General features: G+C 41.8%; 1 protein-coding gene across 2 annotated transcripts in view; it reads right to left on the bottom strand.

The window, feature by feature from the left end:
- The window catches only part of ADIPOR2 (adiponectin receptor 2), an 88179-nt gene extending 76361 nt beyond the window's left edge, over positions 1-11818 (bottom strand). The window contains exon 1 of one of the 2 annotated variants that reach the window (XM_053554797.1): positions 11653-11818. The gene's annotated coding sequence lies outside the window, so the exon portion shown is untranslated. Of the gene's footprint in view, positions 1-9389; positions 9415-11652 lie in introns of those variants that run through there. The other variant, XM_053554798.1, reaches the window with a different exon arrangement.
- Positions 11819-25255: the final 13437 nt, after the last annotated feature.

Genomic DNA, 25255 nt, shown 5'->3' with positions numbered 1-25255 from the left:
ACTCTCATTCTGGTGCTGAAAATGCAAAGTGATATAAATCTAAAAAAATCTAAAAAGCAAAAAAGTGATATAAATTTGGAGGGCAATTTGACCATATTCAATATAGCTAAAAATTTCCATAACCTCCAAAATTTCTCTAGCCCAATAACTGCTCCTATGGATAACTTTATCCTAGAGTACACTTCATTTCAAACTTAACCACATACATACATAAACATACATTCATATACACAAATAAATAAAAATTTCAGAAAACATTTTATCTTTACTGTTTGCAATACAACCTGATGTTTCTACTTTAATCTCTAAATTGATTTCACAACCCATTAATGAGTCCCAACATACAGTTTTAAAAACTTGCCAAAAGGCCAGGTGCAGTGGCTCATGCCTATACTCCTGGGAGGCCAAGGCAGATGGATCACTTGAACTCAGGTGTTCACCAGAGCCAGACCCAGTCTCTAAAAATAGCCCAGTGGTGAGCATCTGTAGTCCCAGCTACTTGGGAGGCTGAGGCAAGAGAATCACCTGAGGGCAGCACCTGTGGCTCAAGGAGTAGGGCGCCGGTCCCATATGCCGGAGGTGGCGGGTTCAAAGCCAGCCCCAGCCAAAAACCACAAAAAAAAAAAAAAAAAAAAAAAGAGAATCACCTGAGTCCAAGAGTTTGAGGTTGCTGTGACCCCAGGGCACCTACCAAGGGTGACAAAGTGAGACTCTGCCTCAAAAAAAAAAGAAAAGAAAAGAGAAAAAATTATTTTTTCTTCCATTGGTTTGATCCCTTAATACTTAGTCCTTTTTTACCCAGGGAACCTGCTGTTAAACAACAAAACAGCTTTTATGTAATGCCCAATTTAAATCATTCCTTAAAATCTGTTCAGAGAAGATTTACCCCTGAAAAATTGGTCTTATCCCTCCTAGTTTAGTGCTATGTATTTTACCATGTTTCCATTTTTACCTTTGCTGCCAAGCAAATTCAAACCCAACTTTTATTCTTAGGCATTGAATTATGCTGCCACTGGGAACAGAATATATATTTTTCCTGACTTCTCCTTTTTATATATACTTTATTATACTTATGGATTTTTTTTTTATTTTAAATTTCCAGAAATTCTTTCTGGAATGAAATTGGATAAAATAAATTACAAGAAAATAAAAAGTAAACCTTCTGTTGCATGCTGCTAAAAATTTTTCTTAATATATCCATCACCACCACTTCCTCTTTGATCAAAGGAATGGATGTATAAATGTGACTATGCACACATGGTTACTAAACTAAAATTTCAGGACATACAAGATTAAAGTGAAAATGTTGCCAGTGAAAAATAATTAGCTGATATACTAACAATAAACACATCCAAAAGACAAAGTCTAGATGGCCAAAGTGTAATAAGCTAATTTATTTTGCCTTTTCAAGACCATATCCTTTGCATGTTTTATTTTCGCATAGATAATGCAAGAAATGCACAATAAGTCAATAAGAATGTGTAATGATTTAAATCAGTTATAAAGAAAATTCTACTTTGCTGTAGTCTTACACCCAGAAACTTTAAAGTATCCTTTCCCACAAGTATTTTTTACATGCCTAAAGAACTATGGCTGTTCCCAGAATCTAGCTTCTGTTTTCCTTTTATCTGAACACTTATGATGTCTAATTAAGCCAAGCTATGTTATCATTAGTCAACACACATTCCCCTCTAACATGTATAGACTCCGATCCACAAAATTCAAAACCAGGATAATGTGAAACAATCCCTTATACAATCAATTCCTCAACTTCCAATTTCTAAGTGACACATGCACTTATAAAATAGGTCAATTATTCCTAATAAACATGTCCTAGTATTTCAATCCTTCCTATTTATCACATTTGATAAATGATGAGAAAGAACATACCAAGATAGCAATTTTATACTGTAGTTTTTCAAGTTTATGTTTCACAAAGCCTTTGAAAAGGTTATTTTTAACAAAGTTAAAGTACTTCACGCAGCAGTAGGCCCAAAAGAACATAAACCAATTTAGGTTTTAAAAAGACCATTTATGTACCACCTGCCATATACCAGAACTGCCGGTAGATATAAAGAAAGTTATATGTTCCTTACACTCAAGAAATACGTAGTCTATTAGGCAGTCATCCAGATTCTTTTTGATCAGTGGTAGTAAAATCAAATGCTTTCAAGTGCCAAAGAGAAAACCTAAATAGGTGGAGCAGCTCCATTCAAAGGAGTACTAGGACGAACTACAGAAGGCCTGCCCCTACTTCTCAATCAACTCTAAAAGAATGCTATCCAGGGTCCAGTATGGTGGCTCACGCCTGTAAATCCTAACACTCTGAAAGGCTGAGGCAGATGGACTGCTTGAGCTCAGGAGTTTCAAACCAGCCTGAGCAAGAGCAAGATCCCATCTCTACTAAAAAAAAAAAAAAAAATAGTAAAACTGAGGCAAGATGATCGCTTAAGCCCAGGAGTTTGAGGTTGCTGTGAGATATGATGCCAAGGCACTGGCACTCTACCAAGGGCAACAATGTTGAGAGTCTGTCTCAAAAAAAGAAGAAAAAAAAGAATGCTATCAAAACAAAAGACATCTCTCGGGTGGATGGACAGAGTATACTGCAAATGTTTAAATGCCAATCAGATAAGCAAAGATTTAAAGCAGGCGTCCTCAGACTTTTTAAACAGGGAGCCAATTCATTGTCCTTCAGACGGTTAGAGGGCCGGACCATAGTTTTAAAAAAAAAACTATGGGGTGGCGCCTGTGGCTCAGTGAGTAGGGCGCCGGCCCCATATGCCGAGGGTGGCGGATTCAAACCCAGCCCCGGCCAAACTGAAACAACAAAAAAAATAGCCGGGCTTTGTGGCGGGCGCCTGTACCCAGCTGCTCCGGAGGCTGAGGCAAGAGAATCGGGTAAGCCCAAGAGTTAGAGGTTGCTGTGAGCCGTGTGACGCCATGGCACTCTACCGAGGGCGGTACAGTGAGACTCCGTCTCTACAAAAAAAAAAAAAACTATGAACAAATTCCTATGCACACTGCACATATCTTATTTTGAAGTAAAAAACAAAACAAGAACAAATACAATTCACACCGCCAGATGTGGCCCACGGGCCACAGTTTGAGGATGCCTGATTTAAAGAAAAAAGTTGGCAATGGCAGGAAGAAGGGAGACCTCATCTACACTGCTATGACCTTTCTGGATGGCAGTCTAGCAATACACATCAAAATGAAAAACATGTATTTTCTTCAACCCAGTCATGGGGAATTATCCTAAAGGAGAATTAGCGTATCAACAATATACAATCCATTTAAGCAATCTAAATATCCAGCAATAAGATCACTATTAAATTATAGCACATCCATTTAATAATACACTAAAGAATAATGAATAGAAGAGATGCAGATTTACTGACATGGAAAGCTAGCTACAAATATAATGTTTTGGGCGGCGCCTGTGTCTCAGTGAGTAGGGCGCAGGCCCCATATGCCGAGGGTGGAGGGTTCGGACCCAACCCCGGCCAAACTGCAACAAAAAAATAGCCGGGCGTTGTGGCGCGCGCCTGTAGTCCCAGCAGCTCGGGAGGCTGAGGCAAGAGAATCGCGTAAGCCCAAGAGTTAGAGGTTGCTGTGAGTGTGTGACGCCACGGCACTCTACCCGAGGGCGGTAGTGAGACTCTGTCTCTACAAAAAAAAAAAAAACACACTAGATGAGCCAAGACAGCGCCACCTGCTGAGCTCTCAAATGCTATTTCTGTTCACATCCAGAAGCGCAACTCCCAGTCTCAGCTGAAATGGGTTCGTTAAGTATGGGTTTTCTGAAAACTGCTCACAGTGGACCTAGTGTGCAGGCAACCTGCCCAGCAGAAGCAAAACCTAGCTGCCCAGCAACCTGCAGCAGTTACAGAATCTAATACAGTGGGCTCACTGCCTGACACTAAAGAATTTCTGCAGCAATACTATACTCATAACAAATCCACTATGGAGATTCTTAAATACCATCAAATAAACTCAGCAAAAAATTGACAGAACTTGTGACATAGATTGGTCACTGGTACTCAGAGTATCTAAATAACTTTCCTCAAGAGCTTAAACATCTACAATTGGGCGGCGCCTGTGGCTCAGTTGGTAGGGCGCCGGCCCCATATACCGAGGGTGACGGGTTCAAACCCAGCCCCGGCCAAACTGCAACCAAATAAAAAAAAAAAATAGCCGGGCGTTGTGGCGGGCGCTTGTAGTCCCAGCTACTTGGGAGGCTGAGGCAAGAGAATCGCTTAAGCCCAGGAGTTGGAGGTTGCTGTGAGCTGTGTGAGGCCACGGCACTCTACTGAGGGCCATAAAGTGAGACTCTGTCTCCACAAAAAAAAAAAAAAATCTACAATTATACTGCCTTGAATCTATATCTTCTAATAACATGTTACAAAGATTTGAAGTCAATGAAAAATAAAAATCACACGGGCAGAGCACAGTGGCTCATGCCTGTAATTCTAGCATTCTGGGAGTCCGAGGAGAGTGGACTGCTTGAGCTCAGGAGTTCAAGACCAGCCTGAGCAAAAGCAAGACCTGTCTCTAATAAAAATAGAAAATCTGAGGCAAGAGTATTGCTTGAGCCCAAGAGTTTGAGGTTGCTGTGAGCTATGATGCCACAGCACTCTACCCAGGGCGAGACTCTGTCTCAAAAAAAAAAAAAAAAATCACATCAAACTTGATCTTAGCCAAAAGATCAAGAAGCCACTGGAAAATCGCATCAATCCATAAAGTTTGCTAGAGCTCTTCTTTAAACTTCTGTGTTGTCCTAATAAGCTTCTGAGACTTTATATACTCATATTGTGACTGACACCAAGAATACAAGCACAAGCCTGAGCAAGAGTACAAAAATTAGAAAAATAAGTGGGCATACTAGCACATACCTGTACTCCCAGCTACTCAGGAGGCTCAGGCAGGAGGATTCCTTGAGCCCAGGAGTCTGAGGTTGCTGTGAGCTATGATGCCACAGCATTCTACACAGTGCAACAGAGACTCTGACTCAAAAATAAAAGAAAAAAAAAAAGAAATATCTATACTGATCCCCAAACCATCAATATTATCACAACTGCATGCATCACGATACTGGTTGCTGCCTTGATGTTCTTCCTAGGCTAAGATGAAGAAGAAAAATAAACAGGATAGTGATTCAGAGTCCGATGATAAAGGGCTAATAGCAAGAGACCAACTCATGCAGTATGCCACTGGGAAGAGAGGCTCCAAACAGAAGAACACTGAAAAGGTTATGAATGTACCCAAGAAAAACTTGAGGTGTTTAACTTTTCAGCTATTCACTTGATTCGTGATCCCCGAAGTTTTACGCAAAAACTACTAATAAAACAGGCAGCTAGAAAGCTTTTTTTTTTGAGACAGAGTCTCACTATGTCACCCATGGTAGAGTGCTATATAGCATCACAGCTCACAGCAACCTCAAACTCTTGGGCTTAAGCAATTCTCCTGCCTGAGCCTCCCGAGTAGCTGGGACTACAGGCACCTGCTATGATGCCCAGTTATTTTTTGTTGTTGTTATTGCAGTTATAATTGTTTTTTAGCTGGCCAGGGCCAGGTTTGAACTCGCCAGCCTTGGTGTATGTGGCCAGCACACTAAACACTGAGCTATGGGCGCTGCCCTAGAAAGCTTTTAAAGAGAGGTTGAAAGGACACGCTGGTGAACCTTATCCCCAGAGTGGTGGGAATTCATGAGCTTTCTAACTTCTAAGCCTTTAGGCAAAAGTTTCTAATGCACCAAAGAGAAGCCACAACAATCCTCTGTCAAACATCTCATCACCTGTTAGCCCCAGAAATCATTCAGTCCTTGATCATGACTGTGATTAACCACTTTCTTACGGACAAGAACTCTGGGGAAGTCATGACAATCAGAATCAATGCTAGAAAAAATTTAACAGTTCAACATCTTCAGTTCAATGACAGAAGATCTTCCTCAAGACCTGGCCCGATGTAAAACACACAAGGATAAGAACACAATTATGTCTACTACAATTGTGATTCAATTCTTCCAAATCTTCAGATGTTGCAAGAGAAATTCCAGGGCAAGCTGAGGCCCCAATACAATCAGACTGCAAGACTATGTAGAACTAGATGCTAACGTACACTCCAGGAACAGAAGTTCTGAAATCTAAGAATGGGGAACAGAAAGCTGAAAATGATAAAGATGGAGAGGGAAGCACTAGTGTCAGTGAGGACAAAGAGGACAATGGTGCACCAGAGTCAATGAAGAATAGCAAGAAATCTCCAAGAAGCTGCCCATGGAGGAGTGGAAAGCCAAACCTACAGGAAGACTTCCAGAAAATCTGCATGGCCCAACTAAGAAGAAAAATTCACTGTTGTTCCCAAAAGAAGGAATGCATTGAAACAGATAGTGATAAGGAGCAAGTTACCTTTTTGGAACATAGATGTCCTTCACAAGAAAAACAAATTCTGACAAGGAGATAAGATTAGCTGCAATGGCTACAAAGACAGTATAAAACAATTTTATGAGAAAGAAAACCAAAATGAATCCATTTTTCAGATCCACATATAAAGAGAAGGAAAACAGAAGAAACTCATGATGATTCAGTGTAACCAAAATGTCCAAAGCATTCCTTCAGAGAAAAACAGGTGGCATTATGAGATACATTTCTAAAAAAGAAAGTAACATCCAAGTAAGTTTTCCATTTCAAAGAGAAAGCTACATTTTTGTCATTAATCTGAAAACTAGTAAATCAAGAATGTTTGCATTCATAAGTCCAAAAGCACTATATATCGAAAACCACACCACAAAAAAAAAAAAAAAAAAAAAAAAATACTGCTGACAATGATTGGCTTAATCACTTTTTTTTTTTTTTTTTTTTTGAGACAGAGTCTCACTATGTTGCCCTCGGTATAGTGCCGTGGCATCACAGCTCACAGCAACCTCAAACTCTTGGGTTCAAGCGATTCTCTTGCCTTAGTCTCCCAAGTAGCTGTGACTACAGGTGCCTGGCTATTTGTTTTCGGTTACAGGTGTCATTGTTGTTTAGATGGCCCAGGCTGGGTTCGAACCCGCCAGCCTCGGTGTATGTGGCTGGTGCTCTACCCTCTGAACTACCGGCACCCCCTTAATCACACTTTTTTGAAAAATAACTCTGTAATACAAAAGTGAGCCCTAGTGTAAACTACTTACTAATTAGTAACAATGTATTGATACTGGATCATCAAATAGAACAAAATGTGTCAAATTAATGCAAGTTGTTAATAACTGGGGAAACAGAGAGGAGAGGACGTGAGAGAATATGGGAACTTTCTGTACTATCAGTTCAAATTTCTGTAAATTTAGAACTGCTCAAAAAATAAAAGTCTGAATTTTTTTAATTCTGCATATATAGACAGATTTACAAATATATTTACATGTGTGGCATAGAGACCTGGAAAGATCTGTATCTAACTATTTCTCATGATTATCTACAAAGAATGAAACTAGAAAGAAGAGCATGAGAAGGAATTTTTACATTATACAGTCAGCTCTCCGTATCCATAGGTTCCACCTCTGTGGATTCAACCAACCTCAGATTGAAAATATTTTTTTTTAATCTGTACATGGGCTCAGCACAGTAGCTCACGCCTATAATCCTAGCACTCTTGAGCTCAGGAGTTGGAGAACAGCCTAAGCAAGAATAAGACCCCATCTCTACTAAAAATAGAAAAAATTGGTGGCACCTGTGGCTCAGTGAGTAGGGCACTGGCCCCATATGCCGAGGGTGGTGGGTTCAAACCCAGCCCTGGCCAAACTGCAACAAAAAAATAGCCGGGCGTTGTGGCGGGCACCTGTAGTCCCAGCTGCTCAGGAGGCTGAGGCAAGAGAATCGCGTAAGCCCAAGAGTTAGAGGTTGCTGTGAGCCGTGTGACGCCATGGCACTCTACCCGAGGGTGGTACAGTGAGACTCTGTCTCTACAAAAAAACATAAAATAAAATAGAAAAAATTACCCGGTGTTGTGGTGGGTGCCCGGAGTCTCCACTACTGGGGAGGCTGAAGTAGGAGGATCACTTGAACTCTGGAGTTTGAGGTTGCTATGAACTAGGCTTAGGCCATGGCACTTGTAGTCTGGGCAACAGAGTGAGACTCTATCTCAAAAAAAAAGTCTGCACATGTCAATAATTTTTTCTTATCATTATTTCCTAAACAACACAGTATAGTAACTATTTACACGGCTTTTACACTGTATTAGGTTTTATGAATAATCTAGAGATGATTTAAACTGGTGTCCAGGCCTGGCACAGTGGCTCACACCTGAAATCCTAGCACTCTGGGAGGCTGAGATGGGTAGACTGCCTGAACTCACAGGTTTGAGACCAGCCTGAGCCAGAGCAAGACCCTGTCTCTAAAAAATAACCAGGCGTTGTGGTGGGCACCTATAGTCTCAGCTACTCAGGAGGCTGAGACAAGAGAATTGCTTTAGCCCAAGAGTTTGAGGTTGCTGTGAGCTGTAATGCCATGGCACTACACAGAGGGTGAGGATAGACTCTGTCTAAAAAAAAAAAAAGATTCTTGAGGGCTCCTGCACCCTCAACCCTAAAAAATAAATAAATAATTAAACAAACTAATGTCCAACCTCTTGGCTTCTCTGAGCCACACTGGAAGAAGTACAGTTGTCTTGGGACACATCAAATACACAAACCCTAATGAAAGCTGATAAGCAAAAGCAAAAAAAGATCTGTGTATAATTTTTATGATATTCACTGCCACAGATAAGCAAAAAGTCCTCACATAATTCACATGTGGCCCATAGGCTAGGTTGGACACCCCTGAAAGCAGATTACAGACCAACATTAACAACATGAGCCTATTTACATAAAAATCATTACCAACAGATTCTGTAAAGATAAACACACACACAAAACGGGCAGCGCCTGTGGCTCAGTGTAGGCCCCATATACTGAGGGTGGTAGGTTCAAACCTGGCCCTGGCCAAACTGTAACAACAACAACAACAACAAAAAAAAAAAAAAAAAAAAAGCCGGGCATTGTGGCAGGCACCTGTAGTCCCACCTACTTGAGAGGCTGAGGCAAGAGAATCAACTAAGCTCAGGAGTTGGAGGTTGCTGTGAGCTGTGACACCACAGCACTCTACCAAGGGCACTCTGTCCCTACAAGAAAAAAAAAAAAAACCTCTGAGTGGTACAATTATGGATAATTTTTACTTTATACTTTTCTGACTCACTTCAATATTTCATGTTGAATATGTATCATTTTTAATGGAGATTAGCAAATTTTTTCTAGTAAGAGCCAGATAGTAAATACTTAGGTATTACAGGTCATATGGGTCTTTGTCACAACTACTCAACTCCACTGATTCACCACAAAAGAAAGCACAGACGACTGTATACAGCTATGTTCCAATAAATACCTTAATTACAAGTCCTGCCAGACAACTTGGCCTGCAAGCTATAAAGTTTGCCAACACCTAAAATAAATAAAACAAAATTATTTTCATTTTGGAAAACAAAATATGATTAATAATAAAGAAAGCACACCAGCTATGTTGATAGTATTGATAGAAAAAAATCATGGCGGGTTCAAACCCAGCCCTGGCCAAAAAAAAAAGAAAAAAAATTCATACAGTAAGCCTAGGGATAGAAAAAAACAAAACACTTTTTCCAGCTCCAGAAATCCTCCTCTCATTCCTATTGCCCCAGCAAAAGGAAATCTGCGACTAAGTAGCCCAAAGTCTAGATAGAAACATATACTGCACAGGCGATTTCAAACAGAAGCTGAAATATGCCCTGCACAGTAGGTCAATGCCTACAATCCCAGCACTTTCCAAGGCTAAGGCAAGAGGACAACTGAAACCAGGAGTTTTGATATCAGCCTTAGCAATACAGCAAGACCCCACTCTCTAAAGAATTTTTTTTTTTTTTTTGAAACAGAGCCTCAAGCTGTCTCACCTTGGGTAGAATGCCCTGGCATCACAGATTACAGCAACCTTCAACTCCTGGGCTCAAGTGAGTCTACTGCCTCTGCCTTCCAAGTAGCTGGGACTACAGGCGCCTGCCACAACGGCCTGGCTTATTTTTGGTTGCAGCCATCGTTGTTTGGTGGGCCCAGGCTGGATTCGAACCAGCCAGCTCAGGTGTATGTGGCTGGCGCCTTAGCCGCTTGAGCCACAGGCACCCAGCCGCTAAAAATGTTTTAATTAGGCTAAGGTACTCAAGAAACTAAGGTAAGATCACTTGAGCCTGGGAGTTTGAGATTTTACTGAGCTATGACTGCACCACTCACTGTACTCTAGTCTGGGCAACAAAGGCAGACCTTGTCTTAAAGAAAAAAAAAAAAAGAAAGAAAGAAAAGAAGAGAAATATACCTTTCACATTTAAATTAACTTGCAATTTTTTGACATTTCATAATTCACCAACAAGCAGCTGCCACCAGCGAGGAAGTCACAACTACTGAAATAATTTTAGTTCTAGATCATCACAATCAGCACTCTGACAACAAATTTATAAGACAAAATGAAAACATATACGAATCCCCTTCTAACAATGTTAAGAATCAGGGCATGATGAAAAGACACAGTGGTTTTTGACAAGAGGATGTGTCAAACTAAAGAACTGACTAAGGTCTACAATCCACCCCTCCCCAAAAAATACGGGTTGAAGAGGTTTTCTTCTGATGTAGTTTATTTTTAGTATTTCATCAGGGAAAGTTCTGTGATATAATTTTAAATATTTTAATCGTTTCCAGGTGGAGGGATATAAAGTCTCTTCTGGGAACTAATGGAGATAACATAAGGCTGAGAAATTCAGAGTTTAAATAAACAAAGAATTAATAGACATTCTACTTTAAAAAAAAAAAAAGTCAACGACCTGTAATGAAGTCACTGTGCCCTATAAAATCTCAGCTGGGCATTTAAATCTTTCTGCCAAAATCTCACTTTTGGACCATCTTATGAAGTTGTCAAATTCCAGAGGCAAACGTTTAAATTAAGGTCAAAACCCAGGAAGATGGAAAGAGTTATCTATCAGTTTCCAATCCCAACTCTCTCACAGGCCACAAAAACTGATTTATAACCCTGTTATCCCTAATTTTAAAAGAAGCTAACATTGACAGGTGGAAAGCCAAACGGGGCTCGGCAGAGTACAGGGCCCCCCCCCCGGTACTATGCCAAGTCGGTTGCTCAAAGCGCCACCTAAGAAAAGGTGAGGGAAATCTTCCTACCCCAGGCACTGTAAAAGTAGTACTGAGCAGACCCCATCTGAAACCTGCCACCAAAGAAATTCCGAGAAGTGATAAAAAGAGACAGAAATGAAGAGAAGGGAGGACAGATTCTCCCGAGGGCAGTAAGGAAAAGCAACTGCACCCGAAGCTGAGGCGAGAGGAGAGGGCAGCGGTCTCCTGCTCCTCTGCCGACAGGGGTGATGCGGGCGGTGGGCGCCGAGCCCCTGACAGCCGCTGTAGGAAAGGCGGATCCAGGCCCCTCACGGTCAGCCCCTAGGACCCCACACACACACCGTGCGGGGCAGCAGGTCAAAGTTAGGGGGCTCACGCTGTGGACTGGGGCAAGCGCGCGCTCTCCGGCCCGCGCCGAGGACACTCGCCTCTCAGCCCTCGCCTCCTCCCCGACCCCAGCTCTCCCTCTGCGCCCGGGAAACGGGCACTCCCGAGACCCTCACCTGCAGCTTGCGGCCGCCTCTCCGCACGATTCGGACTCCTCGGGAACCACAGCTGAAGGGAGGGGGAGGAGGGGGGAACGGAGGAGGGAGGGGACGCAACCCGGTAAAGCCGCCGCCGCCGCCGCGTCCCCCCGCCCCCACGACCGCACGTCGCCGTGGCGCGCATCGCACGAGGCGGCTCGAGCCAATGAGACCACAGCCCGTGCGCAGCCGCGCTAGCCTAAACCGGAAGCTGCCCCTCTGACCGCTCTAGAACGTGGATGCATCTTGGGAGTTGTGGTTCGGCCAGGAACTCAACGAAAACAGAGCTCGGTTTCAAGGAACCGAGGAAAGAGTGGTCCATCCGCACTCGCTCAACTGGTCTTGACTTTTCCCTCCCCAGAAAAGGGAAGCAGTTTACAGCTCAGCCGAAGGGGCCCGCCCCGGCTCACGGACGCTTTTCCCAGTCTCTATGGATACTGGCTACACACTTGGAGGAAGCTAAGATTTAGGGGATTTAAACTGGAGCGTGTGTTTCTGTCAACCGCCAACGTCAGGCTAGGCGTTGTCGGTGTAGGTTTTAGGAAATAAATCCGAAAGCATTATCCAACGTTTGCCCAAAACAATAGTGTTTACCTTTTCTAACTTTATTGCCCAATTATGATTTATGTTTACCACTTCTAAATATATATGTATGACCCACTCTTCAAATATGTATAACTCAGAGCGATTTTTAAAATAGTTTTAATGTAATGGTAGATCTGAAACTACTTATTAAATACGTGTGTCCTTGAACCCAGGATGAGTCATTTTCTACATTGAGCTCTAACTTTTTAGAAACCAAGAACAGGTTCGGTTGCATACTTATTTTGTAAGAAAAGGAACATAGGAGTTGGTCTGCATAGAAAAATAGTTCTTCACATTCAGTAGGAAGAAGAATTTATCACACTCTTAAGGAGTAAATGCCTTAGCTATCAAAAAAAATTTTTTTTTTGTTTGTTTGTCGCCCTGGGTAGAGTGCCCTGGTAGAATGCCCTGGCGGCACTTTTTTTGTCGCCCTCGGTAAAGTGCCCGGGCGGCATCACAGGGGGCTAGGATTACAAGTGTAAGCCACCCCGCCCGGCCCAAAATTCTTGTCTTGTTGACTAAAGGCAAGCCAAGCCATAAGCTTTAGCGAACACCCATCCCCACAGCTATTGTCCTTCCCCTTGAACCAAAGCGAGAGATAAAGGGTGCTGGGAAAAACTTCAAGGCTTCATATCAAAGGAAGTGGAGTCTGATGCATAAGGAAAAGCAAATAGAAAACTCTTCATCTTGAAAATGTAAATTTAAAAAAGTTACTAAAATAACAACATGAGTAAGATGGCTTTAATACAGAACTAAGGCCGACATGTTTAAGCATGAAAGCGTATAAATAAAAATATAGGAACTAAATTTACAGGGACTAATGCTCTTCAAGGAGTAGTTTACATTGAAAATATAAATTACTTTTTCAAAATTTGCATTGTTTATGAAAGACATAGCAATAATGACTTCTGTGTTTCCAGGTAAAGACATAAAGCATTTGAGATTGAAATCAAAGAAGATGATTGTATACTTCCACAGGACATCAGAAACATTTTTTTAAGGACATAGAAACATTTTTTTTTTTTAGGATATAAAAATACAAAGTTAAGGCTTGGTGCCTGTGGCTCAAGCGGCTAAGGCGCCAGCCACATACACCTGAACTGGCCAGTTCAAATCCAGCCTGGGCCTGGCGAACAATAATGATGGCTGCAACCAAAAAATAGCCGGGCATTGTGGTAGGTGCCTGTAGTCCCAGCTACTTGGAAGGCAGAGTCAGGAGAATCGCTTTAGCCCAGGAGCTGGAGGTTGCTGTGAGTTGTGATGTCACAGCACTCTACCCAGGGTGGTGAAAGCTTGAGGCTCTGTCTAAAAAAGAAAAAAAAAAAAAAATATATATATATATATATATATATAGTTTATACCTTCTTAGTAAGAGAAAGGAAGTAAAAGAGAGTAGGGAAAGAGAGAAGAGAGCAGGAAGATGGGTGGCATCCCAAAGAATGAAAGGAAGAATGCCTCAACAGATGTTTTTTTGTTGCAAATTTGACCCATTATATCACATACAGCAAAGATGAGAACAAGATTCTCGGCTTAATAAAGGGTCTACTAAAGGTGACAGAACTATAAAGAAAAAACAATTTTTAAGAAAAAGATATTCTTCAAAGATCTCAAATCTTTCCTGTATCTTTTTCTCTTAAAGATTCTGCTTTGAGGCTCAGCGCCTGTAGCTCAGAGGCTAGGGAGCCAGCCACATACACCCAAGCTGGTGGGTTCAAATCCAGCTGCGGCCTGCCACACAACAATGACAACTACAACTAAAAATAAATAAATAGCTGGGCATTGTGGTGGGCACTTGTAGTCCCAGCCACGTGGGAGACTGAGGCAAGAGAATCGCTTAAGCCCAAGAGTTTGAGGTTGCTGTGAGCTGTGACACCACAGCACTCTACGGAAGGTGACATAGTGAGACCCTGTCTCAAAAAAAAAATGATTCTGCTTTGACAAAAGAAAGGGATTTACTGAAGAAACTACATCTGGAACAGTTCTCCATGTGCTAGAAAGGTGTTAGAGAACCTCATCAGGGAAAATGATGTTTACTGTCACCTTGATCCCATTTACAAATCACTGCTGCCAACTCCTGATGCTTATATACAGATGAAACAAACCACACCATTTACTCAAAATGCTCACACTTTCTCAGCTAATGAGGATCTTGCCATTGTCCCTAAACTGAGACACTCCCTGAACCCTGTGTCCTTAAGGCTGGCTTCACCCTTATCCCTTACCTAAATGTCGCCATTAAATGTTGGTCCACAGCAGGTTTCTTGGACTGTATCCCTGACCATACGTATTTAGTTACTAATCTTTATATATTGTCTTGTGATCAGCTGTCCAAAAACCAAAGGGAATTCCATAAAATTCTGTATACTCCAGTGTCAGCTTCAGATCTTAAGAATCTTAGTTCTGTCCATTTTTATGGTGTCACATTTCTTCACAGGAGGGTGGAGTCCTTCATCTTGTGCAGCACCAAACAAAGATTACCTTCTACCCCCTACTCCCCATGCTGGTCACCAGTGACCCAACAGTGCCCAGTGGCACAGCTCATCTGATGTAGTCATCTCTGCAATTATCAGACATTGACAAGGAGGACACATCACTAGGTGAGTACCATTCATAATCCACTGTGACTTCAGTGACACTACATTATGTTGCTGACACAATGACACTGGACTTGCTTTCAGGGACAGACTTACCCTCTATTGTGATATGCAAAGCAATAGCCAATGAGAACTGAATATGTATCTAAAACTGCAAGCAAATGAAGGTGCAGCTTTCAAATTCTAAAGGGAAAAAAATACTTCAGGCCTGATTGTGAATTTAAACTTGAGTTTGCAACTGGTTTCTGTTGCTTCTCCTATAAAGAAAAGTTACTTCATTTATTATGTTTCTAATAGGATCCATTGATATTTTTAGGAAAATAGAGGAAAAAAGACAAATTATTTTACTAATGAAAACCAAAATTAATTGTCTTCCTTCAGAGACCTGTGTCTGTGAGTTTAAAAAAAAAATTACAAAGGGAATTTAACAGCCTTGTTATTACAAAATACTAAAAACCAGCCTAAGCTCTTTCTTCTCCGACTTTCTCAGATTGTAAATATAAACATTAGAATGGGGGGGGGGAAATCTGGACAATATAGAGGATTGCCCATAAAAAAGAAAAAAAGACAAGGAATGGGGCGGCACCTGTGGCTCAGTCGGTAAGGCGCCGGCCCCATATACCGAGGGTGGCGGGGTTCAAACCCGGCCCCGGCTGAACTGCAACAAAAAAATAGCTGGGTGTTGTGGCGGTCGCCTGTAGTCCCAGCTACTCGGGAGGCTGAGGCAAGAGAATCGCTTAAGCCCAGGAGTTGGAGGTTGCTGTGAGCTGTGTGATATCATGGCACTCTACCGAGGGCCATAAAGTGAGACTCTGTCTCTACAAAAAAAAAAAAAAAAAAGACAAGGAATGTCTCATCAGTCCCTGTGATTGTCTCAAATTCAGCCAGCTAACTGGGATTCAAAGATGTTAACTGCTTTAAAAATCATCTAGTAATCTATATTACAAAGTTAGAGGGAAATACATAAATACCTATATTCTGTCTTAACTGCAGTTAAACAAGTCACTGATAACATAGCTATATGGTGTAAACCATATTAAATTTGGATTTGAGCAGCATAGTTTTAAAACAGAATTCCCATTTGTGCCAAATTGTAGTCATATTTAAAACTGAAGATAAAGAGCAGTATAAACATTCTCATGATTTCATAAACTACACAAGCAGTTCCTCAAACACAGGTTAGGTAACATAGTCCCAGAGGAATTAGCAAAGGGCCGAAAACATCATCACTGGCTGTGCTGCTGACTGACTTATTGTTTAATTATGGCCTATGCATCAGCTCTTCCTAAGCTTTGATACCTTCATCAATAAAATGAAGATGCTGTGAATACATGTTTAAAATGGACAGAAAGGCTACATCCAGCTTTACGAATGTACTTGCCAGGGAGAAGGGTAGAGAATAGGCCTGGGAACTAAGAAGATGTTGCCTTTATTTATACTATTTCATTTCTTCTATATGAAAAAAGACAAAGCAGGTAACACAATGTTTAACATTTTTTAGGCCAGATGCAGTGGCTCACACTATAATCCTAGCACTCTGAGAGGTTTGCTTGAGTTCAGGAGTTCAAGACCAGCCTGCGCAAGAGTGAGAACTCCTGTCTCTACTAAAAAAAAAATAGAAACAATTAGCTGGGCATTGTGGCAGGCACTTATAGTTCCAGCTACTTGGGAGGCTGAAGCAAGAGAATCGCTTAAGCCCAAGAGTTTGCGGTTACTGTGAACTGTGATGATGCCATGGCACTATACCCTCTTCTGTGTCTGACTTCTTTCACTCAGCATAATGTTTTTGCATTTCGTTCAAGTTATTGGGTACATCAGTAATTGTTACTTTCTATTGCTAAGTAGTATTCCACTGTAAGGGTGTTCCACACCCTTTGTTTATCCATCCACCCACTGATGATGTTTGAATAATTTCTAGTTTTTTGAATAAAGTGCTATGAACATTCGTGTATAAATCCTTAAGAGGACGTGTGTTTCTTTTTTTCTTTTGGAAAACTAATTAAAGGTGAAATAACCAAGTCACATTACAAGTTTGTGTTTAACTTTATAAGAAACTTCTTATAAAGTTTATAAGAAACTTTGGCATGGTGGTTCATGCCTAGCACTTTGGAAGGCTGAGGCAGAAGGATCTCTTAAGGCCAGGAGTTCAACATAGTGAAGCACCCTCCCATTCCCCACCCCTGTCTCTACAAAAAAAAAAAAAAAAATTAGCCAAGCATGGTGGTGGGTACCTGTAGTTCTAGCTACTCAGGAGGCTGAGGCAAGAGAATTACCTGAGGAGAATTCTGGCTGAGCCCAGAAGTTTGAGGTTGCTGTGAGCTATGTTGATGACACTGTACTTTAGCGCAGGCAACAGAATAAGACCACCCCCCCACACACCCCTCAAAAAAAGAAAGAAAAAAAACTGCTAAATTGGTACTAACTTGGTGGTTCGTGTCTGTAATCCTGGCATGAGGATCACTTTAGGCAGGAGGAGTTTGAGACCAGCCTGGGCAATCATAAGACCCCTTCTCTACAAAAAAACAAACAAACAATTTGATATGTACCTGTAGTCTCAGCAACTTGGGAGGATGATACCACTACACTCTAGCCTGGGAGAACAGAGTGAAACCCTGTCTCAAAAAATAAATAAATAAAAGCAAAGAAAGAAATGGCTAAATCATTTCCCAATGTGGTTGTACCATTTTACCCTCTCCTCAGCAATATATGAGATTTCCGGTTGCTCTACATCCTTGCCAGTGCTTGGTATTGTCAGATGTTGAGATTTTTTTTATTTTAGCTATTCTAGTGGGTATGCAAATATTATCTCATTTGGTTTTAATTTGCCTTTCCCTGATTACTAGTGATGGCGAAACTTTTTCATGTGCTTATTGGCAATTGTTATATTTTCTTTTATGATGTGTCTGTTCAAACTTTTTGCCTTTTTAAAAAAAGTGAATTGTTTTGCTTATTATTATTGAACTGTAAATGTTCTTTATATAGCCTTAGATACAAATCTTTTGCCAAGATAAAAAGCAAACAAAAAACTTTTTTAAGAACTCCACGATTATGTGATATTTCAAAGTCATACAGGGTTGTTTCCATTTAATCGCTCATTTGCTGTAAGACTTGAAATAGAAACACAAAGTTTTCATTACTTTAAAAATATAGAGTAATACAGATGTGTATTAGGAAGCTACAAATACTGAAAAACAGAAAGTAGGAAAGCTGGACAGGCACTGGGCAACCATCTTAAATAACTAAACATGGGCAAAGGAGATCCTAAGAAGTCGAGAGGCCAAATGTCCCCATATGCAAACTGACCAGGAGGAGCACAAGAAGACACACCAGATGCTTCGGTCAACTTCTCAGAGTTCTATTTTATCTTATTTTATTTTATTTTTTTTTTGAGACAGAGTCTCACTTTCTTGCCCTAGGTAAAGTGTCATGGCATCATAGCTCACAGTAACCTCAAACTCCTGGGCTTAAGCAATTCTCTTGCTTCAGCTCCCCAAGTAGCTAGGACTACAGGTGCCCACCACAATGCCTGGCTATTTTTTAGAGATGGGGTCTCTTGCTCAAGCAGGTCTCAAACTCCTGAGCTCAAGCAATCCACCCTCCTCGGCTTCCTAAAGTGCTGGTATTACAGGCATGAGCCACCATGCCCAGCCTGGAACTTGGAGTTTTCTAACAAGTGCTCAGAGAGGTAGAAGACCATGTCTGCTAAAGAGAAAGGAAAATTTGAAGACATGGCAAAAGTGGACAAATACTATTATGAAAGAGAAATGAAAACCTATATTGCCCTCTTAAAGGGTAAACAAAAAGTTCAAGGATCCCAATGCACCCAAGAGGCCTCCTTCGGCCTTTTTCTTGTTCTATTCTGAGTATCGCCCCAAAAAATCAAAGAAAAACATCCAGACTATCCATTGGTGATGTTACAAAGAAGCTGGGAGAGATGTGGAATAACACTGCTGCGGAAGACAAGCATCTTTATGAAAAGGAGCCTGCAAAGCTGGAGGAAAAATACAAAAAGATATTGCTGCATATCAAGCTAAATGAAAACCTGATGCAGTGAAAAAGGGAGTTGTCAAGGCTGAAAAAAGCAAGAAAAAGGGGGAAGAGGAGAAAGATAAGAAGGAGGAGGAGGAAGATGATGAATAAGTTGGTTTCATACTACCAAATGTTTCTCTAGATAGCCCCGATGGAGTTTTTTTGTTTTGTTTTGTTTTGTTTTTGGTTTGTTTGTTTTGTTTTTGAAACAGAGTCTCACTATGTAGCCCTTAGTAGAGTGCCATGGCGTCACCGTCACAGCTCACAGCAACCTCCAACTCTTGGGCTTAAGCGATTCTCTTGCCTCAGCCTCCCAAGTAACTAGGACTACAAGCACCCGCCTCAACACCCAGCTATTTTTTCAGTGTAGTTGTCACTGTTGTTTGGGAAGGCTGGGCTGGATTCGACCCGCCAGCTCCGATGTCTGTGGCTGGCACTCTAGCCACTGGGGCCCAAGCCTCCTGGTGGTATTTGCAATAGCCACTAACCTTGCCTGGTACAGTATGAGGGTGGTAAATTGGCATGGAAATTTAAAGCAGGTTTTTGCTGGTGCACAGCACAAATTAGTTATATGTGGGGATGGCAGTTTTTTCATCTTCAATTGTCTCTGATGCAGCTTATATGAAATAGTTGTCATTCTGTTAACTGAATACCACTCTGTAATTTCCAAAAAAAAAAAAGTTGCAGCTGTTTGTTGACGTTCTGAATGCTATTAAGTAAATAAATATATATATGTTTTTTTTTGTTTTTTTGTTTGTTTTTTGTGGTTTTTGGCCAGGGCTGGATTTGAACCCACCACCTCCGGCATATAGGACCGGCGCCCTACTCCTTGAGCCACAGGTGCCACCCAGTAAATATAATTTTTTATTAGAAAAAAAAGAAAACAGGGTGGCGCCTGTGGCTCAAAGGAGTAGGGCGCCAGCCCCATATGCCCGAGGTGGCAGGTTCAAACCCAACCCTGGCCAAAAACTGCAAAAAAAACCCCAAAAAACCCCAGAAAATAAATGTGAAAATTAACAAAGAAAAAAGTCATTTCATAAGTAATTTAGAAGCACCTGTTTTTTGTTGGTTTGTTTGTTTGTCTGTTTGTTTTGGTTTTGAGAAAGTCTCACTCTGTTGCTGAGGCTAGAGTGCCATGGCATCAGTGTAGCTCACAGAAACCTCAAACTCCTGGGTTCAAGCGATCTTCCTACCTAAGCCTCCCAAGCAGCTGGAACTATAGGCACCTGCCACAACACCCGGCTAATGTTTCTATTTTTAGTAAACACGGGGTCTCACTGTTGCTCAGGCTAGACTTGAACTCTCTAGCTCAAGTGATCTACCCACTTCAGCCTCCCAGAGTGCTGGGACTACAGGCATGAGCCGTTATACCCAGCCTAGAAGCACCTGTTAATTAAAAATCCGTCAGCTATTTATTAAGGAAAAATTCAAGACAGCATCTGTTTCACTCAGTGACTGCTTAAGGAATCACCCACACATAGAAAACTCTAACCTAAAAAGAGCATTTATTTGTTGTGCTAAAATTTAAAATCTGTAACATAAAGACATTTATTAGCCTTGCAATATCTTGATGATATATACCTAAACTTAGAACCTAAGACTAGGTTCTTAGGGTAATTCAATAAGAATTCTTTTATCAGGTTACGTGGGATGAATTCCTGAGGCCTTGGCATTGCAATTTGGTGAAGTGACAATTTGCAGAAATAAATCCCAAGAACTGGCAGGCATTTACTGTGGAGGAAACAGAACTGATGTGGGATTGAATTCCAATGACTGTGACTAAATAGTCACTGAGGGTGAGGCTGTGGGATTGAGGCTGTTCTCAACAACTTGTTCTCTGATTTTTTTTTTTTTTTTTTTTTGTCCTTTTCTCTTGGTTTAGATTAGCAGCAAGAGTAAAACTGGATAGGAAAAGGGTTCTCTACTGAAAAGACCTAATTCCTACCAAACAACCCCGACTGTCAGAAGTCTGATTCCTTTCCCTCAAACTTTCTCTTTGCTAATTTCATATGAATTCCTGAGGCCTTGGGTTGCAATTTGGTAAAGTGACAATTTGCAGAAATAAGCTCCAAGAACTGGTAGGCATTTACTGTGCAGGAAATAGAACTGATCTGGGATTAAATTCCAATGACTATGACTAAATAGTCACTGAGTGTGAGACTGTGGGATTGAGGCTATTCTCAACAACTTGTTTCTCAGACATTTGAGGGGAGGCAAAACTGACCCAACAAAGGTGATTAGATAACCCTGAAATTCAATTATTTACAGAAAACTTTATAGACATTAAAAGCTAGAACAGGGTGGTGCCTGTGGCTCAAAGGAGTAGGGTTCCAGCCCCATAAGCTGGAGGTGGTGGGTTCAAACCCAGCCCCGGCCAAAAGCTGCAAAAAAAAAAAATAAAAAATAAAAGCTAGAACAGACCAGGCGATGTGGCTCACACCTATAATCCTAGCACTCTGGGAGGCCAAGACTGGTGGATCACTTGAGCTCAGGAGTTCAAGACCAGTCTGAGCAAGAGTGAGACCCCCCCATCTCTACTAAAAATAGAAAAATTAGCTGGGCATGGTGGTGCTTGCCTGTAGTCCCAGATACTTGGGAGATTGAGGCAAAAGGATCACCTGAGCCCAAGAGATTGAGGTTGCTATGTGCTATGACATCACCGCACTCTACCCAACCCAGGGTGGCAGAGTGACACTCTGTCTCAAAAAAAAAAAAAAAGAAAGAAAGAAAGGCAAATTAAAGACCTTTGGAAAGACTTCTAATCTAGTCTATGTCACCCTAACTCTTTCAGCAATGGAGGTCAGTGGGTGAAGATGGAAACAAAGGAAATGGCCCTCAGATGGTCCTGGTGCTTTGGGAGGACTGAGAGAGATGAGCTGTGAGACAGCTAATCAAAAGTTCACATTTTCCTACTCATTGTTTATCATTAGAAGATCGTCAACATTACACGTTCCATGAGTTTAAAAAAAACAGAGACACATCAATGAGTCAGTTCTATCCGAGGCTAAAAGATAGAATCAGTATACATTTTAGCTAAATCTAAAAAACAAATTGCTCTTGCCACTGTGATTCAACTTGAATACACTCATCTCAGCAGTCAAGTCAGACTACCCAGCCTTCAGGGTCTTGCTGGGCATAAAACAGAACAAGGAGGGAGAGGCTATATCAGCTTTGCCTGGAATGTTCCTCTGGTTATCCAGTATTGCTGCGGCTGTTCCTTTTCATTCATTTTTTTTTTTTGAAACAGAGTCTCAGCCTGTTGCACTCGGTAGTCCCGAGTAGCTGGGACTATAGGCATCTGCAACAACGCCTGGCTATTTTTTGTTGCAGTTTGGCTGGGGCTGGGTTCGACCCCACCACCCTAGGCATATGGGGCTGGCGCCCTCTCACTGAGCCACAGGCGCCACCTCCATTTTCATTCACTCTTAACTGGCTTCAGGAAGATATGTATCATGATTTTCACTGTCATTATCACCAATGCTCTGCCTATATGATATTTATTTATTTATTTATTTATTTTTATTTTTATTTTTATTCACTTTGTCACCCTCGGTAAGGTGCCATGGTGTCACAGCTCACAGCAACCTCCAGCTCTTGGGCTGAGGCGATTCTCTTGCCTCAGCCTCCTGAGTAGCTGGAACTACAGGTGCCCGCTACAACATCCGGCTGTTTTTTGTTACAGTTTGGCTGGTGGCCGGGTTCAAACCCGCCAGTCTCTGTATAGGGGGCCAGCGCCCTACTCACTGAGCCACAAGCACCACCGCCTATGTGATATTTATAATAACAATAGCTATTATATAGAGAACATTTACTATATCAGCAAACATTTTCTGTATACTGTATTAATTCATGTAATCCTCACTACAACCCCATGACATAATACTATAGTTATCTCCATTTTACGTAGGAGGAAACTAAGGCACAGAAGTGTTAAGTGACTTGTTCAAAGTCACACAACTGGCCAGGTGAGGTGGCTTACCCCTGTAATCCTAGCACTTTGGGAGGCTGGGGCAGGTAGATTGCTTGAACTCACAAGTTCAAGACCAGCTGGAGCAAGAGGGAGACCCCATCTCTACTAAAAATAGAAAAACTAGCTGGGTGTGGTGATAGGGTCCTGTTGTCCCAGCTCCTTGGGAGGTTAAGGCAAAAGGATCGCTTGAACTCAAGAGTTTGAGGTTGCTGTGAGCTATGATGACGCTATGGCACTTTACCCAGGCCAATGGAGTGAGACTCTATCTCATAAATAAATAAATAAAGTTACACAGCTATTAAATAGCAAAGCCAGAATTCAAATACAGAGAGTGGGACTCTAGTGCGCAAGCACTTAATCACTAGTCTATCTACCAAAACGAACTATTCTGGGAGCCTAATGAAGTGAGACAGAGTTGTTCTTAACCTTTCCCAGGGTTAGGGAATCCTTGGAGAATCTATAACCCTCAAAAGAATAAATACATACACCAAATTACAGAGGACTGCCCCTGCTCCTTCAAGACCATTCATTTGCCTTTATGGTTCAATTGCTGGTTACAAATGCCTACTCCAGGCACTAGTTTCTTAAAATTGTAAAACAGCTGGCTCAGCGCCTGTAGCTCAAGCAGCTAAGGTGCCAGCCACATACACCAAAGCTGGCGGGTTCAAACCCAGCCCCGGCCTACCCAACAATAATGACAACTAAAACCAAAAAATAGCCAGGCGTTGTGGCGGGCGCCTGTAGTCCCAGCTACTTGGGTGGCTGAGGCAAGAGAATTGCTTAAGCCCAGGAACTGGAGGTTGCTGTGAGCTGTGATGCCACAGCACTCTACAGAGGGCAACATAATGAAACTCTGTCTCAAAAAAAAAAAAAGGAAAAAAGGAATGAGGCTATGACACAAGCTACAACATGGGATGAACCTTGGGGACATGATGCTCAGTGAGAGAAGCAGACACAGAAAGATAAATCCTATGTGATTTTACTCACAGGGGGTCCCTGGAGTCATCAGAGCCACAGGGACAGAAAGTAGAATAGTGGATACCAGGGGAAAGAGAGGGGGTGGGGAGTTAATGTTTCATGGAGGCAGAATTCCAGTTTGGGAGGATGAGAAAGTTCTGGAAGTAGATGGTAGTGATGCCTGCACAACACTCTGAATGTGCTTAAGGTCACTGAGCTCTATCTCAGCTTGAGATTCTGTCTCAAAAAATAAATAAATAAATTGTAAAACAGCTATTACTACCAAAGGCAAAAAGATTTTTAAAAATCTAATGACTTGGGCGGCACCTGTGGCTCAGTTGGTAAGGTGCCAGCCCCATATGCCGAGGGTAGCGGGTTCAAACCCGGCCCGGCCAAACTGCAACCAAAAAATAGCTGGGCGTTGTGGCGGGCACCTGTAGTCCCAGCTACTGGGGAGGCTGAGGCAAGAGAATCGCCTTAAGCCCAGGAGTTGGAGGTTGCTGTGAGCTGTGTGAGGCAATCTTCTCACCTCAGCCTCCTAAGTAGGTGAAACTACAGGCATGTGCCACTGCGCCTGGCTAATTTTTTTTTATTTTTTTAGAGACAGAGTCTTGCTATGTTCCCCAGGCTGACCTCAAACTCCTGGCCTCAAGCAATCCTCCTGCCTCAGCCTCCCAAGTAGTACTTTTAAATAACAAACTTTAAACCTTTTAATCAATTGCCAAATTATTTTAAGATAGCAAAATAAACTACTGCAACTTCCAGCATTAAGATGGTGCCTGGTCCACAATGAGTGCTCAATAGTTGTGGATAGAAGGAGGTAAAAGGAAAAAAGGAAGACAAGTAGGGCCGCGCCTGTGGCTCCGTGAGCAGGGCGCCGGCCCCATATGTCGATGGTGGTGGGTTCAAACCCAGCCCCAGCCAAACTGCAACAACAAAAAAATAGCTAGGCGTTGTGGCAGGCGCCTATAGTCCCAGCTACTGGGGAGGCTGAGGCAAGAGAATCGCCTAAACCCAGGAGTTGGAGGTTGCTGTGAGCTGTGATATCATAGCACTCTCTACCAAGGGTGATAAAGTAAGACTCCGTCTCTTAAAAAAAAAGGAAGACAAGTTATATCCAAGTGCCTTTTAGTGGTGTATTTAACGTGATTTCGAAATATCATCCAACTCCTTTATGTATGCTATATTAAATAACTCCATCTCTCCACAATCACATCTTGCTCATCCATTCCCAGAATTGAGTAATTCAAGTTCTTCTCCAATTAACTTCTTAGCTTCATAGTCCTTTTGCTTTTCATCACTTCATGCATTAGTTAAATACTAAATGTGGCATCTTTAAACAGCTGGTGTTCATTTAAATTTAACTGATTAAGAAAAAGTTAGAGGCTTGGTGCCCGTAGCACAGTGGTTACAGCGCCAGCCACATACACCGAGGCTGGTGGGTTTG

Source organism: Nycticebus coucang, chromosome 12 (assembly GCF_027406575.1).
Source record: "Nycticebus coucang isolate mNycCou1 chromosome 12, mNycCou1.pri, whole genome shotgun sequence".
NCBI lineage: Eukaryota > Metazoa > Chordata > Mammalia > Primates > Lorisidae > Nycticebus > Nycticebus coucang.
This window is presented reverse-complemented; position numbering and strand designations above follow the sequence as displayed.